At 45.6% G+C, this 26,079-nt stretch overlaps 1 protein-coding gene across 2 annotated transcripts in view; it reads left to right on the top strand.

The window, feature by feature from the left end:
* Positions 1 to 219: 219 nt before the first annotated feature.
* The window catches only part of PIK3CD (phosphatidylinositol-4,5-bisphosphate 3-kinase catalytic subunit delta), a 73,227-nt gene continuing 47,367 nt past the window's right edge, over positions 220 to 26,079 (top strand). The window contains exon 1 of one of the 2 annotated variants that reach the window (XM_075906079.1): positions 220 to 554. The gene's annotated coding sequence lies outside the window, so the exon portion shown is untranslated. Of the gene's footprint in view, positions 555 to 9,306; positions 9,466 to 26,079 lie in introns of those variants that run through there. The other variant, XM_075906078.1, reaches the window with a different exon arrangement.

Genomic DNA, 26,079 nt, shown 5'->3' with positions numbered 1-26,079 from the left:
ATACAAAGAGGATATCAACCATAGCCTGATGGTTCCTTTCTCATTTTACTAATCTCAATAAGTTTGGGGGACATTTTTACTTAGAAGCCCTGTGCTATCATCAGTGATCAATAAGATAGAAATCTCAGCTGTTTTGTAAATTGTTTCATCTAATTCAGATTAGTCCTTGCCGCTTATTTTTCTTCTAATTAATATTTTTGTGTTCATAGTTACTACAGCCTGTTACTATTGATGATCTGCACACAAGAAGCGGTGTCAACAATACCATCCGAGTTATGTATGATTAGAAAAGGAGATGGGCTGGCCATGTAGCAAGACTGAGACACAACAGATGGACAGCACGTATACTTCATTGGTATCCACGAGACGTAAGAAGAACAAGAGGAAGGCCTCCGGCACATTGAGTGGATCTTTATGGACGATTCATGGAAGGACATGGATGAGAATTGCACAAAACAGGATGGGGTGGAAAAGTTGCAATCTGCATGGGTGGCGAAACTATCCACATTGATGAAATCACAGATCTTCCAAGTATTCCAAGTAATATTTTTGGGGTAAGTTGTGTAGTCTTTTTAAATCCTCCATGTCCACTATCCAGTGTTGAACAGTGTTTCCCCTAGGAATAAACATTAAAGTGTGCCATTCTGGTTCTTGAGACAGAGAAAGTGTTTTTCTTACCTTCCTTCTTCCTGCCGTTTCTATATCCTGTTTGTTTCAGCACGTGTTTCAGTTGAAGGATGCCTGTGGGATGAGACTGCATGAAACTTCTGCTTGCCACCTGCAAGACATTTTGTTTACCATTGCCCATGTTCAGGGTTGCTAGATTCTGCTAGTTTCATTACATGTAGGTTTTTTTCCTATCGGTATTACAAAAGTGACACACAGAAAGCCAGGGCACATGAAGTGAGGTGTGTGCTGATTGTACACAACATGGATTCTGAGAGCCGTGCGTTCCTTCGGCATCAAATCAAAGTGATGCTTCGCTTCAATTGGCACCCTGAAAATTCTAGGTACACAAGCACAGTTAGCAAAATCACTCTATCCTAGGAGACTTTCTTGGTTAGGACAATCTTGCGGCCCACTGAGCTCATGGAGAGCCACTGATGTGGTCCCACTCACTAGCTTAGGTTGCTTATTGCTGCCCTAAGGACTACTGAACTTCTTTCTCATTGTTCTCAAATGCATCCCTTAAGTGATAATTGACCAACACATTTCAAATTCCTTCCAGTTATTCACGTTTGTTCATTCATTCCATTGCCTTCTCAAGACCTTAATTACTCACCTCCTTGAATCTATTAGTAGTTTGGTTAGGTTTCCTTTAATTTCACCACTGCTCCCTGTACAAGGGATTTATACCACAGTAAAACAAAACAAGCACTTTAACTCTGTGACTGAGTACCCAACTGGGACTTGCAAGACCTGGTTCTATAACTTACTCTTTTGCTGTTTGTCTCTATGAGTTTGGGCAAGTCATTTCTTTGTGCCTTAATTTCCCTCTCTATTTAAAAAAAAGAGGTAGGAAGAAAAAATTACAATGATTTTATAATATTTTGAGAGCTATGATTTTGAGAATATTTTGCAAAGGAAACATGTTAGGTATTTTTATTAATACAATACAAAATTATCACATGCAGCAAAATGTATATCTGTCACTATCAAACAGACTTGGATTGGTCACAGATTAATCTGAATCTTGCCAGATAAGTTCGATCTGTTATTGTGCCTATATTAGACAAAGTGCAGAATTTAATTGCTTTGGAATTTGGGCGGGGGGTGTTTGCACATCTGTGTAGTGCAATTCTGGACACTCTCACCTGTGAAAAGGTTAACTTGTAAAACCAGCAGCTTTTGGTAGGTGGTTGGTAAGTGTCTTGCTTCGGGGTTTATAATCAGCCAATGAGCCTTTATTCTGGTGTGCTACCATGCTGTTGATGTGATAGCCATAATAACAATGGGCTTGAATTTCAAATTTTGGAGCCTGATCTGAACATCCCCAAAGTTCAGGAGAGTTTGGCTCTGGGTTCTGGTTCAATCCCTTAATAGTTTTTTTCCCCCTATATCATTAGTCTGGTCTGGGTGATGGAGGTGGGATTCAATTAGCTCTACTTCCTCCCTGCTTTCTGTAGGGACTGTCTGAAAATGTTTATGTATGAAGCTGTCAGTAAAGTCCTTGATGGATTGCTCTACTGTGGCATTTTAGGCGCTTAAAGGAGAATAGGGAAGCCGTAGATGTGAGAATGCATGTTCACAGCAGTCTGAGGAAGACTGTGCTACACAGATGTGCTAACTATTCCTTATCCCCGAACATCTGCTATAGAAAACACATTAAAGCCATTCCCAAAATTTTCAGGCAACTCTCGTAGGCTCTGTTCTGTGTTCACGTCCCTAACCCAGAAGAGAGTACAGGGTGACTCCAAAGTAAGAATGAATGCAAAAGGCAGGAGTGTATCAGGAAAACCCATTGACTTGTCTTTAAGATGGAAAAAGAGTCAAGAATAATGGTCATAAAATCTTAAAATACCAGTACTGGTGCCCTGTCCATTGCCTGGCTATGAGAGTCTCTGTACTTCAGAGAACCTTAACTTCGGTGTGTTTGTATGGTAAGAGGTGAGCTCTGAAGTTGCCAAGACAGTGGATGGGTCTGTGACTTCCAGACTGCATTCATGTTATTTTGAAATAACAAGGCGAGCATCTACACAGCAAACCCATTATTTCAAAATTATTTTGAAATAACGGGCTTCTTATTTTGAAATAATAAACCCTCATTTCATGAGGAATAACACCTATTCCAAAACTGCCATTTCAACTTAGTGGTAGTGTGGATGCTCCACTGTTGCTATTTTGAAATAGCTCCTCCCCAGCGCCATTCAAACTACTCCCCAGTGCTTCCTGGGGCTCCAAATCGAGGTAGCACATCCACATTAGGGGAGCTTACCTCAGACTAATGTTGAGACTTCCCTGCAGTATGGACGTGCTATTTTGAAATAGCTCTTTCCAAAGATATTCTTCCAAAATAACTTATTTTGAAATACCCTTGTAGCATAGACATACCCAGACTTTAAAGGACCATCATGATCATCTAGTTTGACCACCTGCTCACCCTACGCAAGCCCTGATCCTGCTACGAATCCAGTGGCAAAACTACCCTTTTGACTTCAATAATAATAATGCTTTATTGATTGCCGAGTTCTTCCATAGCGCTTTAATTACAGCAGGATCCAGCTACCTTTGCAGAAACATTGGACATGTATGACTGGTGCAAAATGCGGTTGCCTGCCTGTTTCATGGTGCTAACCACATGAGGAAAATAGTAGCAATTCTCCAAAAAGTACTCGGGCTTCCTGTTTGCTTTGTGGTGAAATTAAACATGGCTTTTTTTTCTTTTTCTTTTTTTCCTGGCTATTGAAGCTTTAACACTGGCAGTTGTGGGTAGAGGTTATAAATAAAATTATATGTGATACTATTATAAAGCCGTTTGGAGGTTGGGTCTTTGGAGCCCATATGTAATTTCTCTCCCTATGTGCAGCTGTGAATACACTTGCTATCGGTTCCTGGTGCTGGGTTATAATAATGTTCTGCAGCTGTCCCCTGCCTGCCTACTTTGTTTAACCTTTAAAACTGGATTAGTTTATTGTCGGCTTAGCAGCAGAAATTGGTCTTGAGAAGGGATTTAAAGGAGGGCAGGTTAGCAGTTCTATGCATGGGTGGTGGGCAATGTTCCCTCTAATCTTTTCCAGCTTTATGTGGATTTTTTTTCCCCCATCCATGTGCGGAATACATTTTATTATGTGCACCAAAGGATGTGTGAATGTGCACCACTAGGAGAAACACAAATCTATCTGTGGGCACTCTGCTGATCAGCTGGGAAGCACTGGAATCTCTCCTGAGCTGCTGCAAAACCGCACAGCTTACAGGAAACACTGGCAGTGGGTATCATAGGCAGGGAAGGCTTTGCCTCCTGAAGTGGTCAGGTGGGGTCTGGCCCATGCTCCACACCCAGCAGGGCACCCTCCTGTTTCCTGTTCTGCAGCTCCTGCTGCACGATGGCCGTGGCTCCAGTTGTGCCACCTGTCCTTTGGCAGTCTGGACTGAGGAGGCTGGAGCCGTGCTGCCTTGCCTCCCCACCTCCAGTGCTCTGGGACTGGCAGGGCTGAGGGCACTAGCATGGAGTGGGGGCCATCGACTGCAGTGCAGGGATCTGAGTAGAGTCCTGTATGGATACAAAAATTTGTATCCACATCCATAGCCGCAAAAATGAGTCATGGATATCTGCATCCGCATCCACATCTGCGGATGCAGATACCCTCGGGTATAAAGCGGATATTTGTAGATTTGCAAGGCTCTAGATCTCAGTTTCAGACGGAGTTGGGTTGGGCGCTAGCCTCCCCCAACCTGGTGGTTCACATGCTACCCATGGCTGTATGGCTCCATTAAAAGAACATGTTCCGTGCCTATGGCGTGTTGTGGGAAAAGCAGACAAACTGGTGGGTATGACTGGCATCATCGTTTGGAACAGAAAGGCTAGGGGACAAAGAGACTAATCGGGGGGGCAGATAAGACTAGGGGGGCGGAACTGTAAAACGCCTTGAATGGTAAGACGAAAGGAATGGCCTGGGTTTGGTGGAAGAGGAGAACGAATTCAAAGAGGAGGATGTAATATACATGTGGTCACAAGATAGGTGTCTCTTGACTTGAAAATATTCCTCTCAATCTGACTTTGGTGATCATGCCGCACAGCCCATGATCCTACACAAGTTCTGTCTTTTATTTTCTGTATGTGGGAACACTGAGCTCTGGACCTTGTTTTACACCAGAAGGACTCAAGGCAAGGTATCTTGCAATATGGGCGAACAACAGCATGAGTTGGAGGGTTTTCATTGATACTTGCTTCCTGGCCCACACCAGTAGCTTCTTCTATCATAAAAGTAAACCGATCAGGCAAACAAATTGTGTCTTTAATGTTGCTTGTAAAAAAAGGTGGGTCTTTTTGGTTTGCTGGTAATGTTCTCGCTTGTGGCTATGTGCTTATAAAATACATGTTGTCCCCAGTTTAGAAACTACCATGCCCACTCAATCTCCAGAACAATCAGTTAATCACACACAGGTGTAGGCTTGAACAGTAGTTGCAAGAATGTCTGTTTTTCAGGGATTTCAAATAAACAAGAACAAAGTAGCTACATGGACTTGGCTCAGACTGGGTGTATACACAAAGTAACAACATGATCCTTTCACATCACATCCCCTTCCTACTGATATGTTACCCTCACTTACTATAAAATTTAGCTTGTACATTCTCTGGGGCAACGAACCATGTTGTCTTTGTTTTTTCTGAAGCCCTAAGGATTCTTTTGATCTCTATGAAAGAATTAACTCTTCAATCACTGGAGTTATACAGAATATAGCGCGAACCAAAATTTGCCTCTCCTTTCTTTCTCCGTCCTGGAGTTCTCAAGTTCTTAGAATTGTGGGACTGTAACAATTTTTTTTTCAACTTCTCTCTCTCCCACAGCCTACATATTTTTCTTTGTCCAGTGTCATATAGGCAAGTGTTTTGTTCTTATCATGTGCTGCCCCAACCCCATGTTGGTGCCATCTCCCACTGCACATGTAATAAGCAAAAATAATTAATAGAAGGGCTGTTATCAAAAAGGAGAAGAGAAACCAGAATTCCCGTAAAGTCTGTTAACAATATCTGAACACGTTAGGGCCAACAGTTTACAAATGAGAGGCTCAGAATCTTAAAAGATTCAGAATAAAAATGTGACATTTGGATTTAAACAACATTAAAGACAAGATGTTCCATCTAACTTTTCTGATTGATAGTAACGTTTTGTTCTTATGCTAAGGCTGCAGTATTGCCAGCCCTAAATGTTAAAAGAGATTAGATTAAAAACAATTGGAGATTCTTGCTCAGTCACACACTTGCAGGAATCTGGGGCTTCAAGAAAAACATCAAGTATATTGAGATTCATGGTAAAATCACAAGAGCCGATAAGTGAGATTGGGATAATGCACTTACATGTATAACTTAAAATATATTCTCTTCTTACTCTGTCTATTGTATCACAAATAAAAACAAACAATAAAAAGAGGAGGAGAAAGAGGTAGGTCATTTGGGAACTAAATAAGGAAATAGGAATCAGGAAACATGGGTTTTATTATTGCTAGTTATTATTTAACACCCAATGCATCATATGTGTATTTTTAAACTGGAAGGAGGGGGAAGATTTTCAAATGCACTCATGGTAGTTAGGTGTCTAACTCCCATTACTTTTCAGTCAGAGTTAGCCGTCTAAATGCCATGTGTTCATTTGAAAATCTCTCCTTTGAGTCACTAACTCTCTGTTACAACTTAGCCAGGTTACAGACTCTTGTACCTCTCTTTCCCCATCTGTAAAATGGGGCTCATGAGAACTTCACGGGGGGTGTTCTGGGGTTTGATTCATTCTGTTTATACTTAGAGATCCTTGAACAAAAGGCACTGACTAAATGCAATGAGCTGTTATGAAACAGTAGCTGGAGTACCTGTCTACCACAAAGCTCTCAAATGCATCTCATTTTGATGGATGGCACTCATTTGAGTTACCTACTTTCCACACAGAGTTAGCATCCCCTCACATTTAATGTTGAAAATGACTGGCATTAGAAACACTAAATTGCGCAATTGAGATTGTAGAAAGCTATTTTCAGTAGAGGAATGAATCCCATATCAGTTTGTTTCCTGTGTGAATAATTTTGTGTGTGTGTGTGTGTGTGAGAGAGAGAGAGAGAGAGAGAGAGAGAGAGAGAGAGATTCTGATGTTAGTGCTACATTGTGTCTCACATTCAGGCCTTGGAAAGCTCAGACGTACTCTCCAGTCATTCCTCTCGCTTTCTAGTATAAGCTTGCAAGTGTGCATGGGACAAAATCTCCTCCTTTAACCGTCACAATGACGAGGATGGAAAAAATTAATGATGTTTTACTTGCCCTTCAAAATAATTTCTCCCGTTCTTTTTTGTTGTTTGTCTCACTTGCTTTCAATTAGGCTGCAAGCTAATGGAAAGATAGGGCCTGGTTCTCCCTCGCTCTGGGTTTGTTTGAGCACCTGGCAGGCCAGGGCCCCAGTCCTGGTAGAAGTTGCAATAGTAACAGATATAGACAGGTAGGCTACGTCTAGACTGGCATGATTTTGTGGAAATACTTTTAATGGAAAAGTTTTTCCGTTAAAAGTATTTCCACAAAAGAGCGTCTAGATTGGCAAGGATGCTTTTGCACAAAACATGCTTTTGCGCAAAAGCATCCATGCCAATCTAGACGCGCTTTTGTGCAAGAAAGCTCTGATGACCATTTTAGCCATCGGGCTTTCTTGTGCAAATATTAAGGTGCCTGTCTACACTGGTCCTCTTGCACAAGTATTCTTGCACAAGAGGGCTTATCCCTGAGCGGGAGCGTGTAAGTATTCGTGCAAGAAGCACTGATTTTGTATATTACAAAGTCAGTGCTCTTGCGCAAATTCAAGCGGTCAGTGTAGACAGCTGGCAAGTTTTTGCGCAAAAGCAGCCACTTTTGCGCAAAATCTTGCCAGTCTAGAAGCACCTGTAGAGTTTTACAGAGCTATCGTGGCATCAATATTGTAAGCCTCACAGCAACAATAAGAGGGTGGATGAGCTGAACTGGATGGAACATTATATTCGATACCCAATTGGCATCAAAAGCTAAGTATGAGACAATTCCAGCCCACTCACTTAGCCTCGTTAGCACAGGCACTACAATTGACAAGTATTTTTTCCCGCTCTCCCTTCTTTTTCTGTTATAAATTGTGAGGTTCCCCCTTTATTCTCCACTCTGCTCATCTCTGGAAGTGGATTTTTTCCACAAAAGCTCATGATACTAATATCTATATCTATATATATTTGTTAGTCTCTAAGGTGCTACAGGACTACTCATTTTTTTAAAGTTACAGACTAGCTTCCCCTCTAAGGCTATGTCTAAACTTGTGGCTTCTTGCATGAGAAATACAAATGAGGCTAAGCATGGAATATCGCTGAGCCTCATTTGCATACCTAATGACCCGCCATTTTTGCAGAAGAGGCTCTTGCCAATTATTTTCAGGAATAACAGCATTGCACAAGAGGGTTTTTCTTGCACAAGAAGGGGCAGTGTAGACAGCTCCTTCTGGCACAAGAGCCTCTTCTGCAAAAATGGTGGCTCATTAGGTATGCAAATGATGCTTGGCAATATTCCACGCTTAGCCTCATTTGCATATTTCTCGCACAAGAAGCCACAAGTGTAGACATAGCCTAAGATTAATAAGAAGGTGGGGAAGTCTGGGAGTACTTTTTGCCTCTGAGAATTCCTTGCTCAGGTCAAAATCAGTCTAGATATTAACAAGGAGTCCAGAGGCATCTTGAAGACCAAGGGTGGGTCATAATTTTAGAAGGGGGGGGCACTTAAAAAATTTGTAAAGTGGCCGGGGCTGCCCTGGAACGGGCAGACCCAGGACACTTCTATGCTCTCCTGCCCACAGACACTGATTGGCCTGAGTATGGGGGAGTGCATGAAGTCTTTGCTCCAGCCCCCCTCCAGAGAGAATCCTGAGCTTTTCTGAACAGCTGTCAGTTCCCTCTTGGCACCTGCTCCCCCTGGGGGTGGGGGGAGATTTTGCGCACCCCCCCCCCCCACCAGGTCAATCAGGGCCTGGGATGGGGGAGCCCATGAAATATCTCATTCCCTGCCCCCCCAACTGTTCAGCTGTTCACTCAAAGCGCCTCCCGTCCCTGGTGGGGGAGGAGGCCCTGAAGGCCTGGGAGCAGGGGAGTGGCAGGGCATCTGTGGGCCAGATCCGGCCCGGGGAGGCTCTCTTGCCCACCCTTGTTAAAGAATAAGCAATGCAGGAGAGCATAAGCTTTCCCGGAAAAGGGGCAGAGCTGGCTTGGGCGCAGCTGGATTTGCCCAGGCTTTGGCTACGGTTCACTGTAGCCGCTTGGCTTTGCCCCCAGAGCCGGGTAGTAGAGATGTAGCCCTGTTAGTCTGGCCTTGCTGAAACAAAAGACAGGACTAGGCAGCACTTGCAAGACTAACAAGATGGTTTATTAGGGGATGAGCTTTCGTGGGCCAGACCCACTATTGGATCTGAGGAAGTGGGTCTGGCCCACGAAAGCTCATCCCCTAATAAACCATCTTGGGAGTCTTTCAAGTGCTGCCTAGTCCTGCCCACAGCTGGGGGCTTTGCCGGGGCCTCCTTTCCTCCTGCAGCACTTTGCAGACGCTCCCTGCCGCCAGACCGGCTCTTTGCAGCTGCTCCCTCCCGCAGCGACATCCCTGGGCGGAGCTGCGCGCTGGGGACCGGCCCCTCGCTCCCCCTCCCGGACGGGGAAGGCGGCTGCAGCCGCGTCGGCTGCGAACGAGTCTCCGAGACTAGGTCCATGTCGCGCGGGGAGAGCAGGAGTCCGGCCAGGAATGGACCCCGGAGCCGGGTTTGGCAGGTCAGCGGCGGGAGAGTTGGGGAAAGGGCCCCCCCGAGGGGCGCAGCCAGACCCGTGCGGGAGAGGGGAGCGCGCCCCAAGAGGGAAATGCCCCCTCTTCCTTGTACCCCATTAACCGAGCCGCCCGCCTCTACGCAACCTCCCTCCCCCCAGCCAGGCGCCTCTCGCCGTGGTGGGATCCACCTCCCACTCTAGCGGGCAAAGCTGCCACTGTCGCTGTCTTCCCCAGAGCCGCCCTTCGCTCCTGTTGTCTGCTCCCCTTTTCTGATGCTCCGTTCAGAAGCTGTGCGCTGAGGCAACCCCCCCTTCTTTGGCTGCTTCGTGCCAGATCCTCTTTTGCTGGGGGTCGCAGTGAATATTTCATTTTCACCGTAGGCAGCCTCCCCGCTGTAGTGGGTCACTACAAGATGTCTCACCCCATCAAGAATTCAATAACACTGCCTAGAACACGCAGCTTGCCAAGTGTCAGTTGTTAAGATGCCTTTGCGACCCCTGGCTCGAAAAATGAACAAGACAACCTGGGATTAAAGTCGGGCTCTAATTTAAAATCTGCTTCTCTCCATCTCCTAGAGTAGCCATTTAATATTCTTGCCGTGTGACTTTTTTATGCCCCTGCATGTTTGTTATGATTTATTGCATCTAATGTAGCAAGACAGGTTCTAGGATATGACATAACATTCTCCAGCAAGATCCTCCTACTTCCTTTGACTGCCTTGGAGTCTCAGTGTTGTGTTGAATTGTTTTTGTGTTTTCTGATATTATGAAGGGAGTTTGTTTCCAAAGCCTCCTAAAAGATTGGGAGGTGCGTTTGTTGTGAGAGATAAAACACTCATGAGGCCTTGTATCATTTTGTGTCTGAACAATTTTGACTGTAGTGATTGTTTTAGACTGGTCTTGTTGGGATTTAATAGTTAGTGGGTTTTGCTACAATAATTGTTGAAACAATTGGAAGAGTTTGCCCCTAAAAGAGGCATTCTGTTTAGATAAGCTAAACTGTTTGATACCCAAGTTCAATATTTGCTTAACAATGAGTCTTACAGTTGGTTGTCATACTCTTCAGAAACAAATAAACAAAACAAAAAAGGAACAATGCTTTTTATAGCAAGTGTTTTGGAGGGAAGTACATTATATAAATTATATTTTTGTAATGGTGAGGGGGAGAGGGGGAGGAAGTTATCATTGAAGAGGAAGGGCTAGAGGGACCAGACATGTTTCGCTTCCCAATGTTAAGTTTTTGGGTCCATTTCTTATATGTCATATGATTTCTTTCTGCTCCCCCTTCTAGACCATTCACAGCTCTTTTCTGTCCTTTAAATGTATGCAAACTAGAGAAGAAGGTCCTTTCAGATACACCCTCCCCTTACAATGGCGTATAGTCATCACTCTCCCAAAATCTAATAGATCTTAAACCCAGAAAGGATACATTGTAATTAGTAGGGATGTTTGATATCAGATAATTGAATAGTTGAGTAACTGCATGAATTCTTATCCGTTACTCAACTATTCTGTAGTCCCTAGGGGTAGGGCCAGCAGTCAGTGAGCTCCAGCCCCACTCTCAGGGAGCCCCCTGCTAGCCCGCACTGCTGCCTCTGTATCAGAGGCAGCAGTGCAGGGTGCCAGGTGGGAAACAGTCTGCAAGAGGAGCCAGTTTAAAAACCAGCTCCCCGTGCAGACCAGCTGCCTGATGCCCTGCACTGCTGCCTCTGTATCAGAGACAGCAGTGCGGGGTGGCAGCAGCCCCTGTCCGTGGGGAGTCCAAGCTCCCCACAGAGCGAGGCTGCTCTGCGTCCCTCAGAGCAGTCTCTGTCCGCAGCGAGCCAGGGTCCACCGTGGACAGAGGCTGCTCCAGCAGCAACCCTTTCTGAATCAGAGGTTTCTCACTTGTGTGTGGCCCCCAATTAATTTTTCTGTGGGTGAGCGTTCCCTGACCTAAAAATGATTCCCTGCCCCTGGTTTAAAGAGTGTCTTTCAGAAAGGTATCCTGGCTTGATCTAAAGACTTCAAATGATGGAGAAAAGGGATATTTTGAGTAATTGACTAATCGAATAGTCGATGCAATTTGCATTGACTATTCGATTAGTCAGTAGGGCGCCTCCGCCTTTGAAGTGTGGCAACATCCCTAAGGCTGTTGCTACATTTCAAAGGCAAAAGTGCTGCAGGGAGCCCAGGGCCAGTGGGGCAGTCCTCCGCTGGCCCTGTGCTCCCCATGGCATTTCAAAGCGGCAGTGCCACATGGAGCCCAGGATCAGCTGGGGTCTCTCCCACTGACCTGGCATTAGGCTCCTCAGAGCATTTCAAAGTGGCAGTGCCCCATGGAACCCAGAATTAGATGGGGACTCTCCTGCTGACCCCGGGTTCCATGCAGTGCTGCCACTTCGAAATGCTGCATGCAGCCTCGGGACACCTCATCTGGCTCCAGGCTACACATGGTGTTTCAAAGCAGCAGCATCACATGGAGCTTGGGGTTTGGCCCCAGGCTTCATGCAGCGCTGCTGCTGTGACATACCCCCTCCTCTTCCCTCCACCTTGCTGCATCTTTCTGATAGAGGCAGCAAGGGGAGGCAGGGGAAGTGACTAGTCGACTTGACTATCCGATAAGCATTTGCTTATAGGATAGTCAACTAGTCATTCACATCCCTAATGGAGAATCCATTTCATTGCTTGGTAAATTGTCCCAGTGGTTCCTCCCTGTTAACAATTTGGGCCTTATTTCTGGTTTAATTTTGTGAAGCTTCAATCTCCAGTCATAGGATCTTGATATGCTTTTGTCTGTTAGATTAAAGAACTTTCTAGCAGCCTTTACAAAAATTCCACCACTTCAGAACATTAAGAAATCTGGAAGTAAATGGTTAAAGGATGCAGACAACTCCCAATTGCTATAAAATCCTCATTGTTCCCCCCTCTTGATTTATGCAACCTGCCCAGCCTTAATCTTGCCTTGTAATTAGTTTGCAAGCTTTTTGGAGGCAGTGTCTTCCTGTGTGTCTTGTATAGGTCCTCCTATAACAGGACCTCAATCTTGGGGCTTTAGGTGCTACTGCAATTCAAATATTGTAAGCCACTATTTTGATTTTCAGAAATTTTATCAGGTTACTAGGATATTAAGAAATTTTGGTTTTCCTAGTGTGAGGGAACATTATCAATATAGGAAATAAAATTATCTTCTAAACTCTCCCACCCCAACTTCTGTCCTGGTGTGAGATCTAGCACAAGCAAATTTCAGGGGAATTGGTACACCCAACTTTTAAGTATCTCCAGTATCCTGAGCAGCTATTTTCAACCTTCATTTTTCAAGCATTGGGACTTCTGCCACTTGCTTTGGGAGACTGTTCTACAAGTCAATAGATATGGCCTTGGCCTTAGGCATTTTTTCCTGATACTCAGCCTAACTATTCCCATCTTCTTGCCATTATTCCTTGTTACAACTTTTGAATTATATGCTAAATCCCTTTCTTTTCCTGTTGTCTTCATCCTTCATGTATATGTATTGGTACCTTGCGCTTTAGTCTTTTTAACCTTTCCACATCCCAGTCCCTCCAAGCTTCCTAATTTATAGCTCTACATATTGCCGTGTTGCAATTCAGCTGTTGTACAGCTCTTGTTTAGTATAGTCAAACCTCAGTTTAATCTATTCTTTGTGTGATGATCAGGCTTCATTGTACATTAGTTTTCCAGTGTTTTGTAGCTTCTTAGGTGCTGAACTCCCAGTGGTGGCGTGTTATATGCAAGATCCAGTATAAATATTTGCTGTATCCTGTAAAGCCTTGTGTATATTGATGCCACCAGGAGATACTCTTATTCTCGTGAAAAGTCTGATGAAATATCAATAGTTTAGTGCTTGGAAAATGTTCTCCTCTAACAGAGGAGCCCTAAGAATTTCCTGTCATATCCCCTCTCAATTTTATACCCCGTCTAGCCTCGCAGTGCACTATGCTGAAGTGACTTTTCTTTTGGTGAATGAGGACAGAATGAGGCTGATTCCTAAATGGCCCTCTGCTCTCAGATTCCTGTTCTGCACCACTAGCTAGAAGGAGCTTGTCCCGTTAAGACGTTAGCCTCTTCTTCCTTTTTTCCCCGACGCTTCCACGTTTATCATCCTGCAGATTGCCTGCAACTATTAGAAGTGGCCCACTGATTTTTGCTGCTGGCCAACTATAGCCATCATAGAATAGCCTCGAGAGGTCATCAAGTCTAGTCCCCTGTCCTCACGGCAGGACCAAGCACCATCATTCTAGACCAGTGGTATGAGTACCCTTAGGGGTACTCGAGAGAAGTCTGGGAGGTACGTCAACACAACTGAAATTTGGAGAAAACTGAATTTTTGTTTTAAGTTTTACAGCGCTTTATTATCTTTGTACTTTTTACACCCAAAAATTTTACTACCAGCCTGGCTATGATTAAGTTGTTTAAACAAATGTGCTGCAATGGTAGAAAAAATGTGTGTCTGAAAACTGTAGGTACTGGGGGTACTTAAATTTTTTTTTTGAAAAAGGGGTACTTTATTAAAAAAAAAAAAAAGGTTGAGAAGCACTGTTCTAGACCATCCCTGATAGATGTTTAAATGACCTGCTCTTAACAATCTCCAATGATGGAGATTCCATAGCCTCCCTAGACAGTTTATTTCAGTGCTTAACCATAGGTAGGATGTTTTTCCTAATGTCCAAACTAAATCTTCCTTGCTGAAGTTTAAGCCCATTGTTTCTTGTCCTGTCCTCAGATAGGGTAGCCAGGTGACCGGTTGTGAACCAGACAATCCGGTATTTGAGACAGTCTGGTATTTCTGTCCAGGAAACAAATTGAGAAAATACTGGACATATAAATGTCCGGCATTTTCTAATTAAGTAAGTTTTATTATTATCTTGAGTATCAGTATATAGAGTATATAGATGTGCTCACACTGCGTGAACGTGTCTACCAGCCAGGCAGTACGCAACTACACAGTAGAGAGGAGGGGGGTAGGGGCAGGGCCGGGCCAGGCCAGGATGGAATCCCCAGGGCTGGACTCACCCGTGAGCCCCGCTGGGACTGTGCACGGGACGGGCAGCACCTCGGGATCTGCGTGTGTCTGGGCCAGCCCCTCTCCCCACTCCCCCCGGCCCTCTCCTGGCCAGTCCTGCTTCCCTCTAGCAGGTTCCTCTCCCCAATCTGCCCCGGCCAGCCCCGCTCTCTGCCAGCTAGTTCCCCCCCACCGTCCTCCCAGCCAGCCCTGCTTCCCCTAGCCCCCTCCCAGCAGCCCTGCTTCCCGCCAGCTGGTTCCTTCCCCTGATCTCCTCTGGCCAGCCCCGCTCCCCCATCCCCTCCTGGCCAGCCCTGCTTCTTGCTAGCCATTCTCCCCGTCCCCCCTCCCCGATCTCCCCTGGCCAGCCCCGCTCCCCTCCCTGCTGATCCCCACCCCCATCTGAGATCAAATGTGTCCGGTATTTTTTTGAAACCATCTGGTAACCCTATCATCAGATGTTAGGAGAATAATTTTTCTCCCTCCTCCTTGTAACACCCTTTTAGGTACTTGAAAGCCGCTATCATGTTCCCTCTGTCTGCTCTTTTCCAAACTAAACAGATCCAATTCTTTCAGTCTTCCCTCATAGATCATTTTTTCTAAACCTTTAATAATTTTTCTTGCTCTTCTCTGGACCCTCTCCAGTTTATCCACGTCTTTCCCGAGAAGTGGTGCCCAGAACTGGACACGGCACTCCCATTGAGGCCTAAGCCTTACCGGGTTTGAGAGGAGAGCTGCGCTGCAAAACCCAGTTGTTAATGGCAACAGAGATGCTGCCTATTGTGTTCTTAGTTTGAATTATGGGGTTCAGTGGGATATAAGGTAGAAGGTCTTTTACAAACTGTGTAGCTCCCTTGTGTGTATATGTGTGTATCTGGCAGGAACCCAAACCAAAAGCTGTTGAGTCCTGCATGGTATAGTTAGAAATATGTGGAGGCTTTTTTCCTTTCACCAGTCAGATATGTTGGTTTTCTGGCTTTACCAGTGGCCCAGACAGAAACCGGAAGATTTATTTCAGAAAAATCATCTCTCTAATTGGATGCTTTAATTCAGCATCAGCTCCACCACACTCCAAATTGAGCTTAGTGGAGCAGGATTAATAATACCTTTCACTTCCCTTGTGCCTTTCATTCAAGAATCCCCAAAGTGCTTTACAAACAGCTAAGACTTGCAGCATCCCTGTGTGGTAGATTGTGTAATTTCTGGGGAAACCAATACACAGAGGAGTTAAATAAGTTCCTTACCCATGGTCACACAGTGAGGCTATGTCTACACAGCTTCCCTCTTCTGCAAAAGCCTATGCAAATGAAGCATGGATTAGCATATTGCTGTGCTTCATTTGCATAATTAATTAGGAGCCGTTTTTGCACAAGAGGTTTTTGCACAAAAAGGCGCCATCTACCCAGCAACTTTTTGCGCAAAGACCCCCTTTTGCGCAAGAGCCATTCTTCGTGAAAAAACGAGGAAGAACGGCTCTTGTGCAAAAACGGCTCCTAATTAATTATGCAAATGAAGCACAGCAATATGCTAATCCTCACTTCATTTGCATAGGCTTTTCTGGAAGAGGGAAGCTGTGTGGACTTAGCCTGTACAGTGTCTGAGCTGGGAGTAGAACCTGATTGTCCAAGCCCCTGTTGTAACCACTAATCTATACTGCCTTCTGATAGACGTGTCCTAAAGTAACAGTGACAACTCTATCACTTCACTTTGAACACATCTATTAGGCTGTGGCACCCAAAAATCTTTCTATCCAGACAAGACTCTTGGTTCCCTCTCAACAGCTAATTTTCCTTGCTGTTCTGCTGTTTTCTTTAACATCTCCAAGATATTCCCTCTGCCTCCTCTCTCAAACCCGTTGACAGTGTTTCAGTTCCAGGATGGTGCATGATGTTTGGCTTTAGACTTCTTTTTCTAAACAATTCCCTGATGGCCACATTTCCCCTGCATGTGCTTGAGGTTAGATTCAGGGATCTGGTATTTCACCTATATTTGTGTATTACTGTAGTTTGATAGTCTTCTTCCTATTTATTCTGGTTCAGGAAGCCCTATAATACAACAGCCTGGTATCACCATGCATATGGACTTCTTTTCTATCTGACAGCTCCTTCCCCCATTAGCCATATACACAAACAAGGTTAGCTCCCATCCAGATTACATTAACAGAGCTCTGCTTCCCATTACTTTTCCCCATGAGCCTCTAATGGCTGTCTGTGTTTGTGTGGGCAATGTAAAGTCTCCGCTTGGGAGACAAGAGTTCCTGTATATGAGAGAGATTTAAACCAAAGGGAAGAAGTGAATGCCTTGGGCCTGAGCTTGTGGTCTTTCTGAAGATAAAATTCCCTTTGATTTCAGTGAAGGGTTTGATCTGCAGGACTGAGACATCAGTCAATACAATATCAAATCCACTCTGTGTGGCTCTCTCATGAGACTCCATAGTAAGCACACTGATGTTCCTCATTGGAATTTTTTGACATTAGAAGATACTGAGCAAGCAATGAATAGCATCAGCTCTTCTGGTAGCAAGGCAGAGGGAACATTACCTAGAGTTTGGAACAAACTACTGGCGTTCCGGACTCCTGATTTAGTTCTTGCTCTATCATCCGTGGCAAATTGAGTTGGTCGCTCTGCCTCCGTTTTGTAGTTTGTGTTTGATTAGCAACCTACGAAGTAGGTAAATAAAGGGGATTAATTGTCAAGTGCTTAGATTTTTAAATCAAAGGCACCAGGGAGACATTATTGCAGATAGGATTCTATATAAACAACAAAAGAATGACAAACAGTAGTAGTGAAGGAATGCAGTGAATTCACCAGTAGACTATAAATGATTGATGTATAGAATATAAACTGGGTTAGATAAATAGGATTTCCACATCACCTCCTTTCCTTGAATTTATTTTGAGTCAAAGTAAGTTTCAAAAAATGATTGGCTAAATGGACTAAAATGGAGTAGAAAACGTAAATGAGGATTTGAGGAAATTAGCATAGATTTAATAATTAGGGCTGTCAGTTAACACGCGTTTATGTCTGTGATTAACGCAGGGCAAAATTAACGCGTGGAAAAAATTAATGCACGTTAATCACAGGCGTTTTGTGTGTGCAGTGCTGCCCCTTTGAAATGCTGCAGCAGTGTTTCAAAGAGGCAGCGCTGTACAGCTGACCCCGGGCTCCCAGTGGCGTTTCAAAGGGGCAGCACTATGCAGAGCCTTGGATCAGCACTATACGCTTTGTATTTTGTGTTGTAATTGAAATCAATATATTTGAAGATGTAGAAAACATCAAAAATATTTAAATAGATAGTATTCTTATTATTGTTGAACAGTGTGATTAATTTCAATTAATTTTTTTAATCGCTTGACAGCCCTTTTAATAATTATGTATGGATTTTTATTACCAGAGTACCTCAGTGCCCTAGCCATGGACCAGTACCACACTGGGTGCTGTAACAAAAAGTCCCTACCCGAAGGAGCTTACAATTGAAGCATAAGACGAGACAGCAGATGGATGTGGGTAGATGAGGGTGCAAAAGTGAACAGTGAGACAGTATTCATCACCACAATAGGCACACCAACAGTCAGTGTTGCTGCTGTTGATTTTTCTGTTGGTATCATGGCAAAGGAGAGAGTCAAGGAGGGATTTGAAAGTGAATAATTGGATAGCATTGCAGCTTTGGACTGAGAGCACCTCTCAAGCATGTGGGGCAGCAAGGGAGAAAGCACAAAGGTGCCTGTTTGAAAATGTAACAAGAGGGCAGGGACAGCTGGCATCATGGGTGGATTGGAGATGAGCATCAACAGCTCGGTGCCAAACGAGAGAGGGCAGGGAGGGAGGGGGTTGACTGTGAAGGGCCTTAAAAGCGAAGACAAACGGCTTCTATTTGATGCAATGGAGGAGTACAGGGATCCAGAGAGAGTGCTGTGGTCAAAGTGAGGGCCTAGGAAAAAGATCTTGGTGACAGCATGCTGAATGGATGTGAGCAGGGCAAGTCGGCATTTGTTAGAGCCAGAGAGAAGTTGCAGTCATAAAAACGATAGATGATCAGAGCTTGGATCCTATGTGGATGAGAAACTAACGTTAGTTAGATAAACTAAACACACTAGAAGATGATAGGCCAGATCTAACCGTACTGGAGAGAGGCCCAAAGAGGGAATAGAACAGGATGGATGGCAACAGAAGTTAGAGCAGCTCTGTGGCAGCTCCAGTTGATGTTGCAGGTGAAACAAGCCACTGGTTATCCCAGGGACTGGGTACACACAAATGTGGCTGTAGGCATAGCTGAGCTGGACCGTAGAGTCTGAGACTTTTACAAATAGTAAAAATTTAAGGTAGAAGCAAAGCTTGATGAGCGTAAATGTCCTTACTGTTCCCAGAGAGAATGCCCTTTGCAACCCACAGCACAACGAGGTGGGCTGGGCCTCTCAGGGGCATCATAAGGGGGAAAAGAAGCAGCAGCTTCTGCAGTAGGTCACTCTGGTATCTGGCCAAGGCTGACAGTGACCAGTAAGTCACCATCTGATGGCTGTTCAGTAATGGCCTATGTGAATTGAGTTAGCTGGTGGTGTCTGTACTTTTGGTAGAGGAACAGACAGTCCTTCCTGCCTTACTGATAAGAACAGAAAGATTTCTTACAGGCAGGGCTGGATTAAGGCATGAGCTAGCCGGGCAGTTGCCCAGGGCGCCAACCTATCGGGGGCGCCTGATGGCAGCTGTAAGGGGCGCGCAGCTGTAAGGGGCATGTGCCCTCCCCCAACCCGGGGTGCAATTAACCTTTCTGCCCGGGGTACCGGAATGGCTTGGTCCGGCCCTGCTTACAGCAAGATGGAATCCCGAGACACACTTTCTGTGATGATGAAAGGAAAGCTTGCATTGCCCCCAGGAGATAAATTCAGTCCCCAAGGAAGCTGTTCTGGCATCTTTCACCAACGGGAAATTCACTTTAATACATTTGCCGGGTCATAGATGACTTAAAACTTTAACTGGCAATTGTAACCCCAAAGGTCATCGTCTTGCAGTATGTTTGTGGTGGGTTGATTTCTGTCTATGCAGAACTTATTGCAAGAATGGAGCCAAAATAGGAACTTCAGTTTGTTTTCATCAGAATTAGTGTGTGTGTCTGGGTATAAATTCCCTTCTTTCCCATCTCAGTCAGCGCCTACCATGAAAGTCACTTCTTACAGTCTGCTACTCTACATGTATCACCTATGTGCTCTGCATCCGGCACTTCTTACAATCTTGAAAGGTATTTTTGCAGTTGCGGGACTAACAATTTTGTTGTCAACTTGTAGGCGTCGGAGCATTTATATCTGCCTGATGCAGCATCGTAGAGGCTTGTGTAATGCTGTGCCATTTGTGATCTCTTTTTTTCACTCCCAGAGTGGTTGCATTCTAACCACTAAAGCTGTGGTTGATAAGCTTGGTAGGAGGAGATGGGTTTTTTGTTTTTCAACTGGCTGCCTTGCTAAATAGTCTGGATACCTTTAAGGGTCTCTTTATGTAATATATTGCATAAAGATGTCTGAGAGAGGTAGCCATGATAGTCTGTATCTGCAAAAACAATAGGGAATCCTGTGGCAACTTAAAGACTTAACAGATGTATTGGGGCATAAGCTTTTGTGAGTAAAAGCCACTTCATCAGATGCGTTGTTTTTTAATAAAAATGGCCTTTGTATGGCAGGAGTGGGCAAGAGTGCCTCCCTGGACTGGATCCAGCCTGCCAAGTGGGTTGTTCTGGCCCGCGGATGCCTTGCTGATCCCCCACCAGGGGCGTGAGGCGCTTAGGGTGTGTCTAGACTACAGGGTTTTTTCGAAAAAGCGTCCTCTGCGTCTAGACTGCTACCGCGTTCTTTTGAAAGTAAATCAAAAGAACGCGGCAGGTGTTTTTGACCGTGGAAAACCTCGTTTTACGAGGAATAACGCCTTTTTTCAAAAGTGCTCTTTCGAAAAAAGGTGCTATGTAATGCAAACTGTGCTTTTTTGAAAGAGAGCATCCAGACTGCCTGGGTGCTTTCTTTCGAAAATGCGGCTTGCTTTTTCGAAAGTACTGGTTGTAGTCCAGATGCTCTTTTTCGAAAGAGGCTTGCAGTCTAGACGTAGCCTTAGCGTGAACCACCGGTTGAATAGTTGACACTTCACTCTAAGGCTATGTCTAGACTACATCCCTCTTTCGAAAGAGAGATGTAAATTAGGCAGATTGAAAGTGCAAATGAAGTGCGGATTTAAATATCTTGTGCTCCATTTGCATATTCGCGTCCGATTGCTGTTTCAAAAAAGGGTATTTTGAAAGTGAAACCGCAGTCTAGACGCGGTTCTTTTGAAAAAGGAAAAAAAAACAACAACAAAATGAGGAGTATGGGATCTTTCAAAAAAGGTTTTTTCCCCCCGATAGAACCGCGTCTAGACTGCGGTTTTACTTTCGAAATACCCTTTTTTGAAACAGCAATCGGACGTGAATATGCAAATGAAGCACGAGATATTTAAATCTGTGCTTCATTTGCACTTTCGATCTGCCTAATTTACATCCCTCTTTCAAAAGAGGGATGTAGTCTAGACGAGCCCTAAGTGCCGGGCGCCCCTTGCAGGGTGGGGGCAGGAAGCGAGAGACTTTGCACGCTCCCCCGCCCCCAGACCCTGATTGACCTGGGGCAGGGAGAGCGTGTGAAGTCTCCTCCTGCTGCCAGGGGCACAGGCGCCTAGAGGGATAGCTGGCGGTTCTCTCTGGGGGGAAGCAGGGACAAAGATTTCACATGCTCCGCTACCCCCAAGCTGATCGGTCTGTGGGTGGGGGAGCACAGAAGTGTCCTGGCCCCTTCCCTTCCTTCCGAAGCCCTGCCCTGCCCCTTCCAGGGCAGCTTGGGACCATTTAAAAAATTTGTGAAGTGACCCTCTTCTAAAATTATTGTCCACCCCTGTTGTATGGATGCCACTGTCCTTGAGGCATGTTGTTAACTTATGATTGAAACCCCAAATTATGTTGTACCGATATGTTTAGGGTGGCAACAAATAATGTAATTGTGCAAACGCTACCCCAAAGTACCAGTTTGGGAATTACCCTGCAGTTCAGGCATTTTCCACATTGCCTCAGGAATGTACTTCAGCCCTGCCCTGGCCTGCTTTTGGCATGCAAATGCCCTGAGGAGGAGGAGTTCTTATCTCATGGGAAGTAACTCAAAGTAAAGGTTTAGTGAAGGCAGGGCAGTTCACAGCTTTCAAGTGGGTTAACAGGGTGAGATGAAGGTGGTACGGGAGCTTAGGGTTAAGCTAACTTGTGTTTTAAACCAAAGTTGCCTTCTCTTCCCTGGGTATCTCAAGTGATTATAGCGAGCAGGAGGTAAAACAAGGTAAGTGAAGACAAGGCCCCTAGGACTTAGAAAATTGAACTGCCAGCCATGAGACTGCCATAAGGGAGCCAATAAGTGCCAGTAGCGATGGCTTTAGTGATGCGACCCCTGGGAATTGGGCTGAGCCGACCCCTGGGAATTGGGCTGAGCCCACTCCAGTTGTTTTACAAAGCAACAACCATTAGGTATTGCCATCTCTTGGTCGCGCTGGGCTAGCTTTGAACCAGAGGCTGGGGTCAGAGGGAGAAAGCTCAGTGTCTCCCACAGTTTGGCTATGGTTCTAATATCATTCTTCCTCAGTGTGGCTGTTCCCATGGTCAGCAGGCTGTGATGAAACCTCAGAGCCACCGATGTGTGCTGGCAATGGGCTTTTTCTCTTATTTTCCTTGTAAAATCAGTTGTCTTTCGCAGGCCTGATCTTCTAGAAAAGGTTAGGACACTAAGGTGGCGTCATGCCTCCTCTTCCAGGCCCACTGGGAGCTTCAAGTGCTGTCATCTCTTTTGCATAAGAACTTGTCTGTCTTCAGACTTCAAGGGGTGACAGGAGGCTCTGCATAGAGGCCTCAGTGCTTTTTTTGCCTCTGTCTTCACAGATAAGGTCAGCTCCCAGCACTAGGCAACGCAGTATGGGAAGAGGTGGGCAACCCTTGCTGGAGAAAGAACAGGTTAAGAAGTATTTAAAAAAGCTAGACATACACAAATCCGTGGGTCTGGATTTAATGCATCTGAGGGTACTGAGTGAGTCGGTAGATATCATCATTGCAGAGCCTTTGGCTATTATCTTTGAAAACTCGTGGAGATCGGGAGAGATCCCAAATAATTGGAAAAAGGCAAATATAGTGCCCATCTTTAAAATGGGAAGAAGGACGATCCAGGGAACTATAGACGGGTCAGCCTCACCTCAGTCCCTAGAAAAATCATGGAAGAGATCCTTAAAGAATCCATTTAGAAGCATTTAGAAGAGGGGAAAGTGATCAGGAATAGTCAACATGGATTCACCAAGCACAAGTCATGCCTGACCAACCTGATTAGCTTCTATGATAAGGAAACTGGCTCTGTGGAGATGGGGAAGTCTGTGGATGTGATATACCTTGACTTTAGCAAAGCTTTTGATACGGTCTCCCACAATATTCTTGCCAGCATGTTAAGGAAGTATGAATTGGATAAATGGACTGTAAGGTGGCTGGAAAGCTGGCTGGAGTGTCGGGCTCAATGGGTAGTGATCAATGGCTCAATGTCAGGATGGCGGTCGGTTTCAAGCGGAGTGCCCCAAGGATTGCTTCTAGGGCTGGTTTTGTTCAACATCTTTATTAATGACCTGGATGAGGGGATGGATTGCACCCTCAGGAAGTTGGCGAATGACACTAAGCTAGGGGGAGAGGTAGATACTTTGGAGGGTAGGAATAGGGTACAGAGTGTCCTAAACAAATTGGAGGATTGGGCCAAAAGAAATCTGATGAGGTTCAATAACTACCGCTTGACGGTAGAATCCCAAGCATTGTTACAGGCTGGGGACCAACTGGGTAAGTAGCAATTCATCAGAAAAGGGCCTGGGGATTACAGTGGCTGAGAAGCTGGATATGAATCAACAATGTGCCCTCGTAACCAAGAAGGCTAATGGCACATTGGGGCACGTTAGAAGGAGTATTTTCAGCAAATCTAGAGAAGTTATTATTCCTCTTTATTCGGCACTGGTGAGGTCAAATCTGGAGTTCTGTGCCCAGTTCTGGACCCCCCACTATAAAAAGGATGTGGACACATTGGAGAGGGTCCAGCGGAGGGCAACCAAAATGATTAGGGGGCTGGAGCACGTGACCTATAAGGCGAGGCTGAGGGATTTGGGCTTATTTAGTCTGCAGAAAAGAAGAGTGAGGGGGGCATTTGACAGCAGCCTTCAACTTCCTGAAGGGAGGTTCCAAAGAGGATGGAGAGAGGCTGTTCTCAGTGGTGACAGATGGCAGAACAAGGCGCAATGGTCTCAAGTTGCGGTGGGGGAGGTCTAGGTTGGATATTAGGAAAAACTATTTCACTAGGAGGGTGGTGAAGCATTGGAATGGGTTACCTAAGGAGGTGGTGGACTCCCCATCCCTAGAGGTTTTTAAGTCACATCTTGACAAAGCCCTGGCTGGGATGATTTAGTTGCATTGGTCCTACTTTGGGCAAGGGGCTGGACTCAATGACCTCCTAAGGTCTCTTCCAACCCTGTGATTCTGTGTGGTCTAGTCCAAACCTTCCTAAGGCCAGATCTATAGTTAGGGAGAATGTTGATCTGACACACACAATTCCAGATATGCAAATTGTATAAGTGGAGTTGATGTACCTTAAGTCAGATTTCTGCAGCATTCCCATTGCAGAAGATCGGTGGGAGAAACTCTTCCCTTCGACTTCCCTTAATCCTTGCAACATCCGTGGAGTACCAGGTTTGATGGGGGTGTCATCAGTGATCGATTTAACAGGTCCTAGTTGGACCTGCAAAATTGAACCCTGGAAGATTGATCTCCAGAGCGTCAGTCTCCGAGTAAGTATAGGGGTCAGACAAATGGGTCACTTTCAAGAATCCAGCCACGACCTAATTGTCTCCTGGGGCCTCTTACATATCCTCTTGCTAAAGTCAGCTGTAATCCCCAAGACTGGGCAGCTCTGACCTCAGGCTGCTGGAGCCTTGTCCATCGCAGGATGTAAGAGAATTCTTTCTGAGTAGTATGCAGTTCCCTTCATCTTATTGTGATGCACCCAGTCATGCCTGCAGCACCCATAAATGGGCAACTCTTCTAGTGCTGCAGACTGGTCAGAGCTCCTTCCAAGAGGCAGCTACTGCAGGACTTGTGCAAAAGCGCAGTGAGCCACAGCAGAGCCCTTGAGGTAGGGTGACCACATGTCCTCTTTTTTTGCCAGGTTTGGAGAAATTTGCATGGAGGTGAGCAGTGAGGCGAGCCCCGTGCAAGAGGGGAGGTAGGGCTCAGGCCGAGGGTTAGACAGGGCTCAAGTGAGTAGCGACACAAGCCCCAGCCTCACATGGGGGGGCATGGAGAGAGGCTCAGATGAGCCCTGCATGGTGGGAGCAGAGGAGAGGCAGCAGGGTGATGGATGCCTCAGGTAAGCATCTGGGGCCAGCCCTGCATGAGGATGGGGGCAGGCTTGGGCTAGCCCCATGTAAATGTTCCGTTTTCCCTTTGGGAAATGTACTCACTGATGCTTTTATTAGGCAAACACATGTGGAGCTACGGGCGGCTAAAATGCTAGCCTGGGGTGAGAGACTCTGTATAGATCGGCGAGGAGAGAGGTTCCGTCCCATGGTGAATGAGGAAGCGTAGGAGGGCCAAGTCCCCTCCTTAGGTTGGTGCTCTAATGGGAGATGCTCATGGTGTATTTTTGTTGCTGTGCTGTGTGTCTATGGCATGGACACACACTATTATTTCTGTAAGGTTCTGGGGAGCTCTGTGTAGGGAGGAGGTGCAGCCTTTTGTGCCTATACCTCTGACTCCCAGCTGTTCTATAACCTGTGCCCATCGTGGTATCTCTTTCTGCCACTGGCGCAAATGGGAGTGGTTTCAAAACCAGAGGGGGGTGCAGTCAGGGCCCTATGTGACAAAGAACTGAAATATACAGCTAGGGAGGAAGGGTGTGTAAGTGGTTAGGGCGCAAGCTCCGGGACTGAGAGTCTGACCTTGGAGGAGTTATTTAGTATCTAAAGTTAGACCTACACTAAAAGGGAAGGTCGAACTGAGATACACAATTCCGGCTACATTAATTACGTAGCTGGACTCAACCACCACCATCCTTACAGGGGGAGGCCGATGGGAGAAAATGCTCCTGTCAGCTTCCCTTACTCCTTGCAGGAGCAGGAATCCCGGCCGCCAATGGGGGCAACCTCTGAGTTCGATTTTAGTGACTCTTAACTAGACTCGCCAGGTGGAACTCTGGAAGATCGATCGCAGCAGCATTGGTCTTCTGTTTAGTGAAGACATGGCCTTACCCCCCTCTGCTCTCTGTCTGTGACATGGGGACAATGGAACTGCCCATTTTGCTGGGTGCTACAAGAATAAATCTGTTAATGGTCGTTGTGAGGCACTAAGATTATGGAAGCCAAGTCAGTGCCATAGAGAGTCTCATCCTGCAGCTCTCATCACACATGCAGCGGCAGGTTTGGATCTGAGGTGGTGTTCAGCTGGTGAGACTAATGGAAGATGAGGGAAGCTTTCCCGTGGGGCTGGTCTTGCTCATGTTTTTACATAGTGCCCAGGAGGAATCATAGAACTGTAAGGGACCTCAAGAGGTCATCGT

The sequence above is a fragment of the Pelodiscus sinensis genome, chromosome 23 (genome assembly GCF_049634645.1).
Source record: "Pelodiscus sinensis isolate JC-2024 chromosome 23, ASM4963464v1, whole genome shotgun sequence".
Lineage (NCBI taxonomy): Eukaryota > Metazoa > Chordata > Testudines > Trionychidae > Pelodiscus > Pelodiscus sinensis.
Note: the sequence above shows the minus strand (reverse complement) of the source record. Positions and strands in the feature narration are given on the sequence as shown.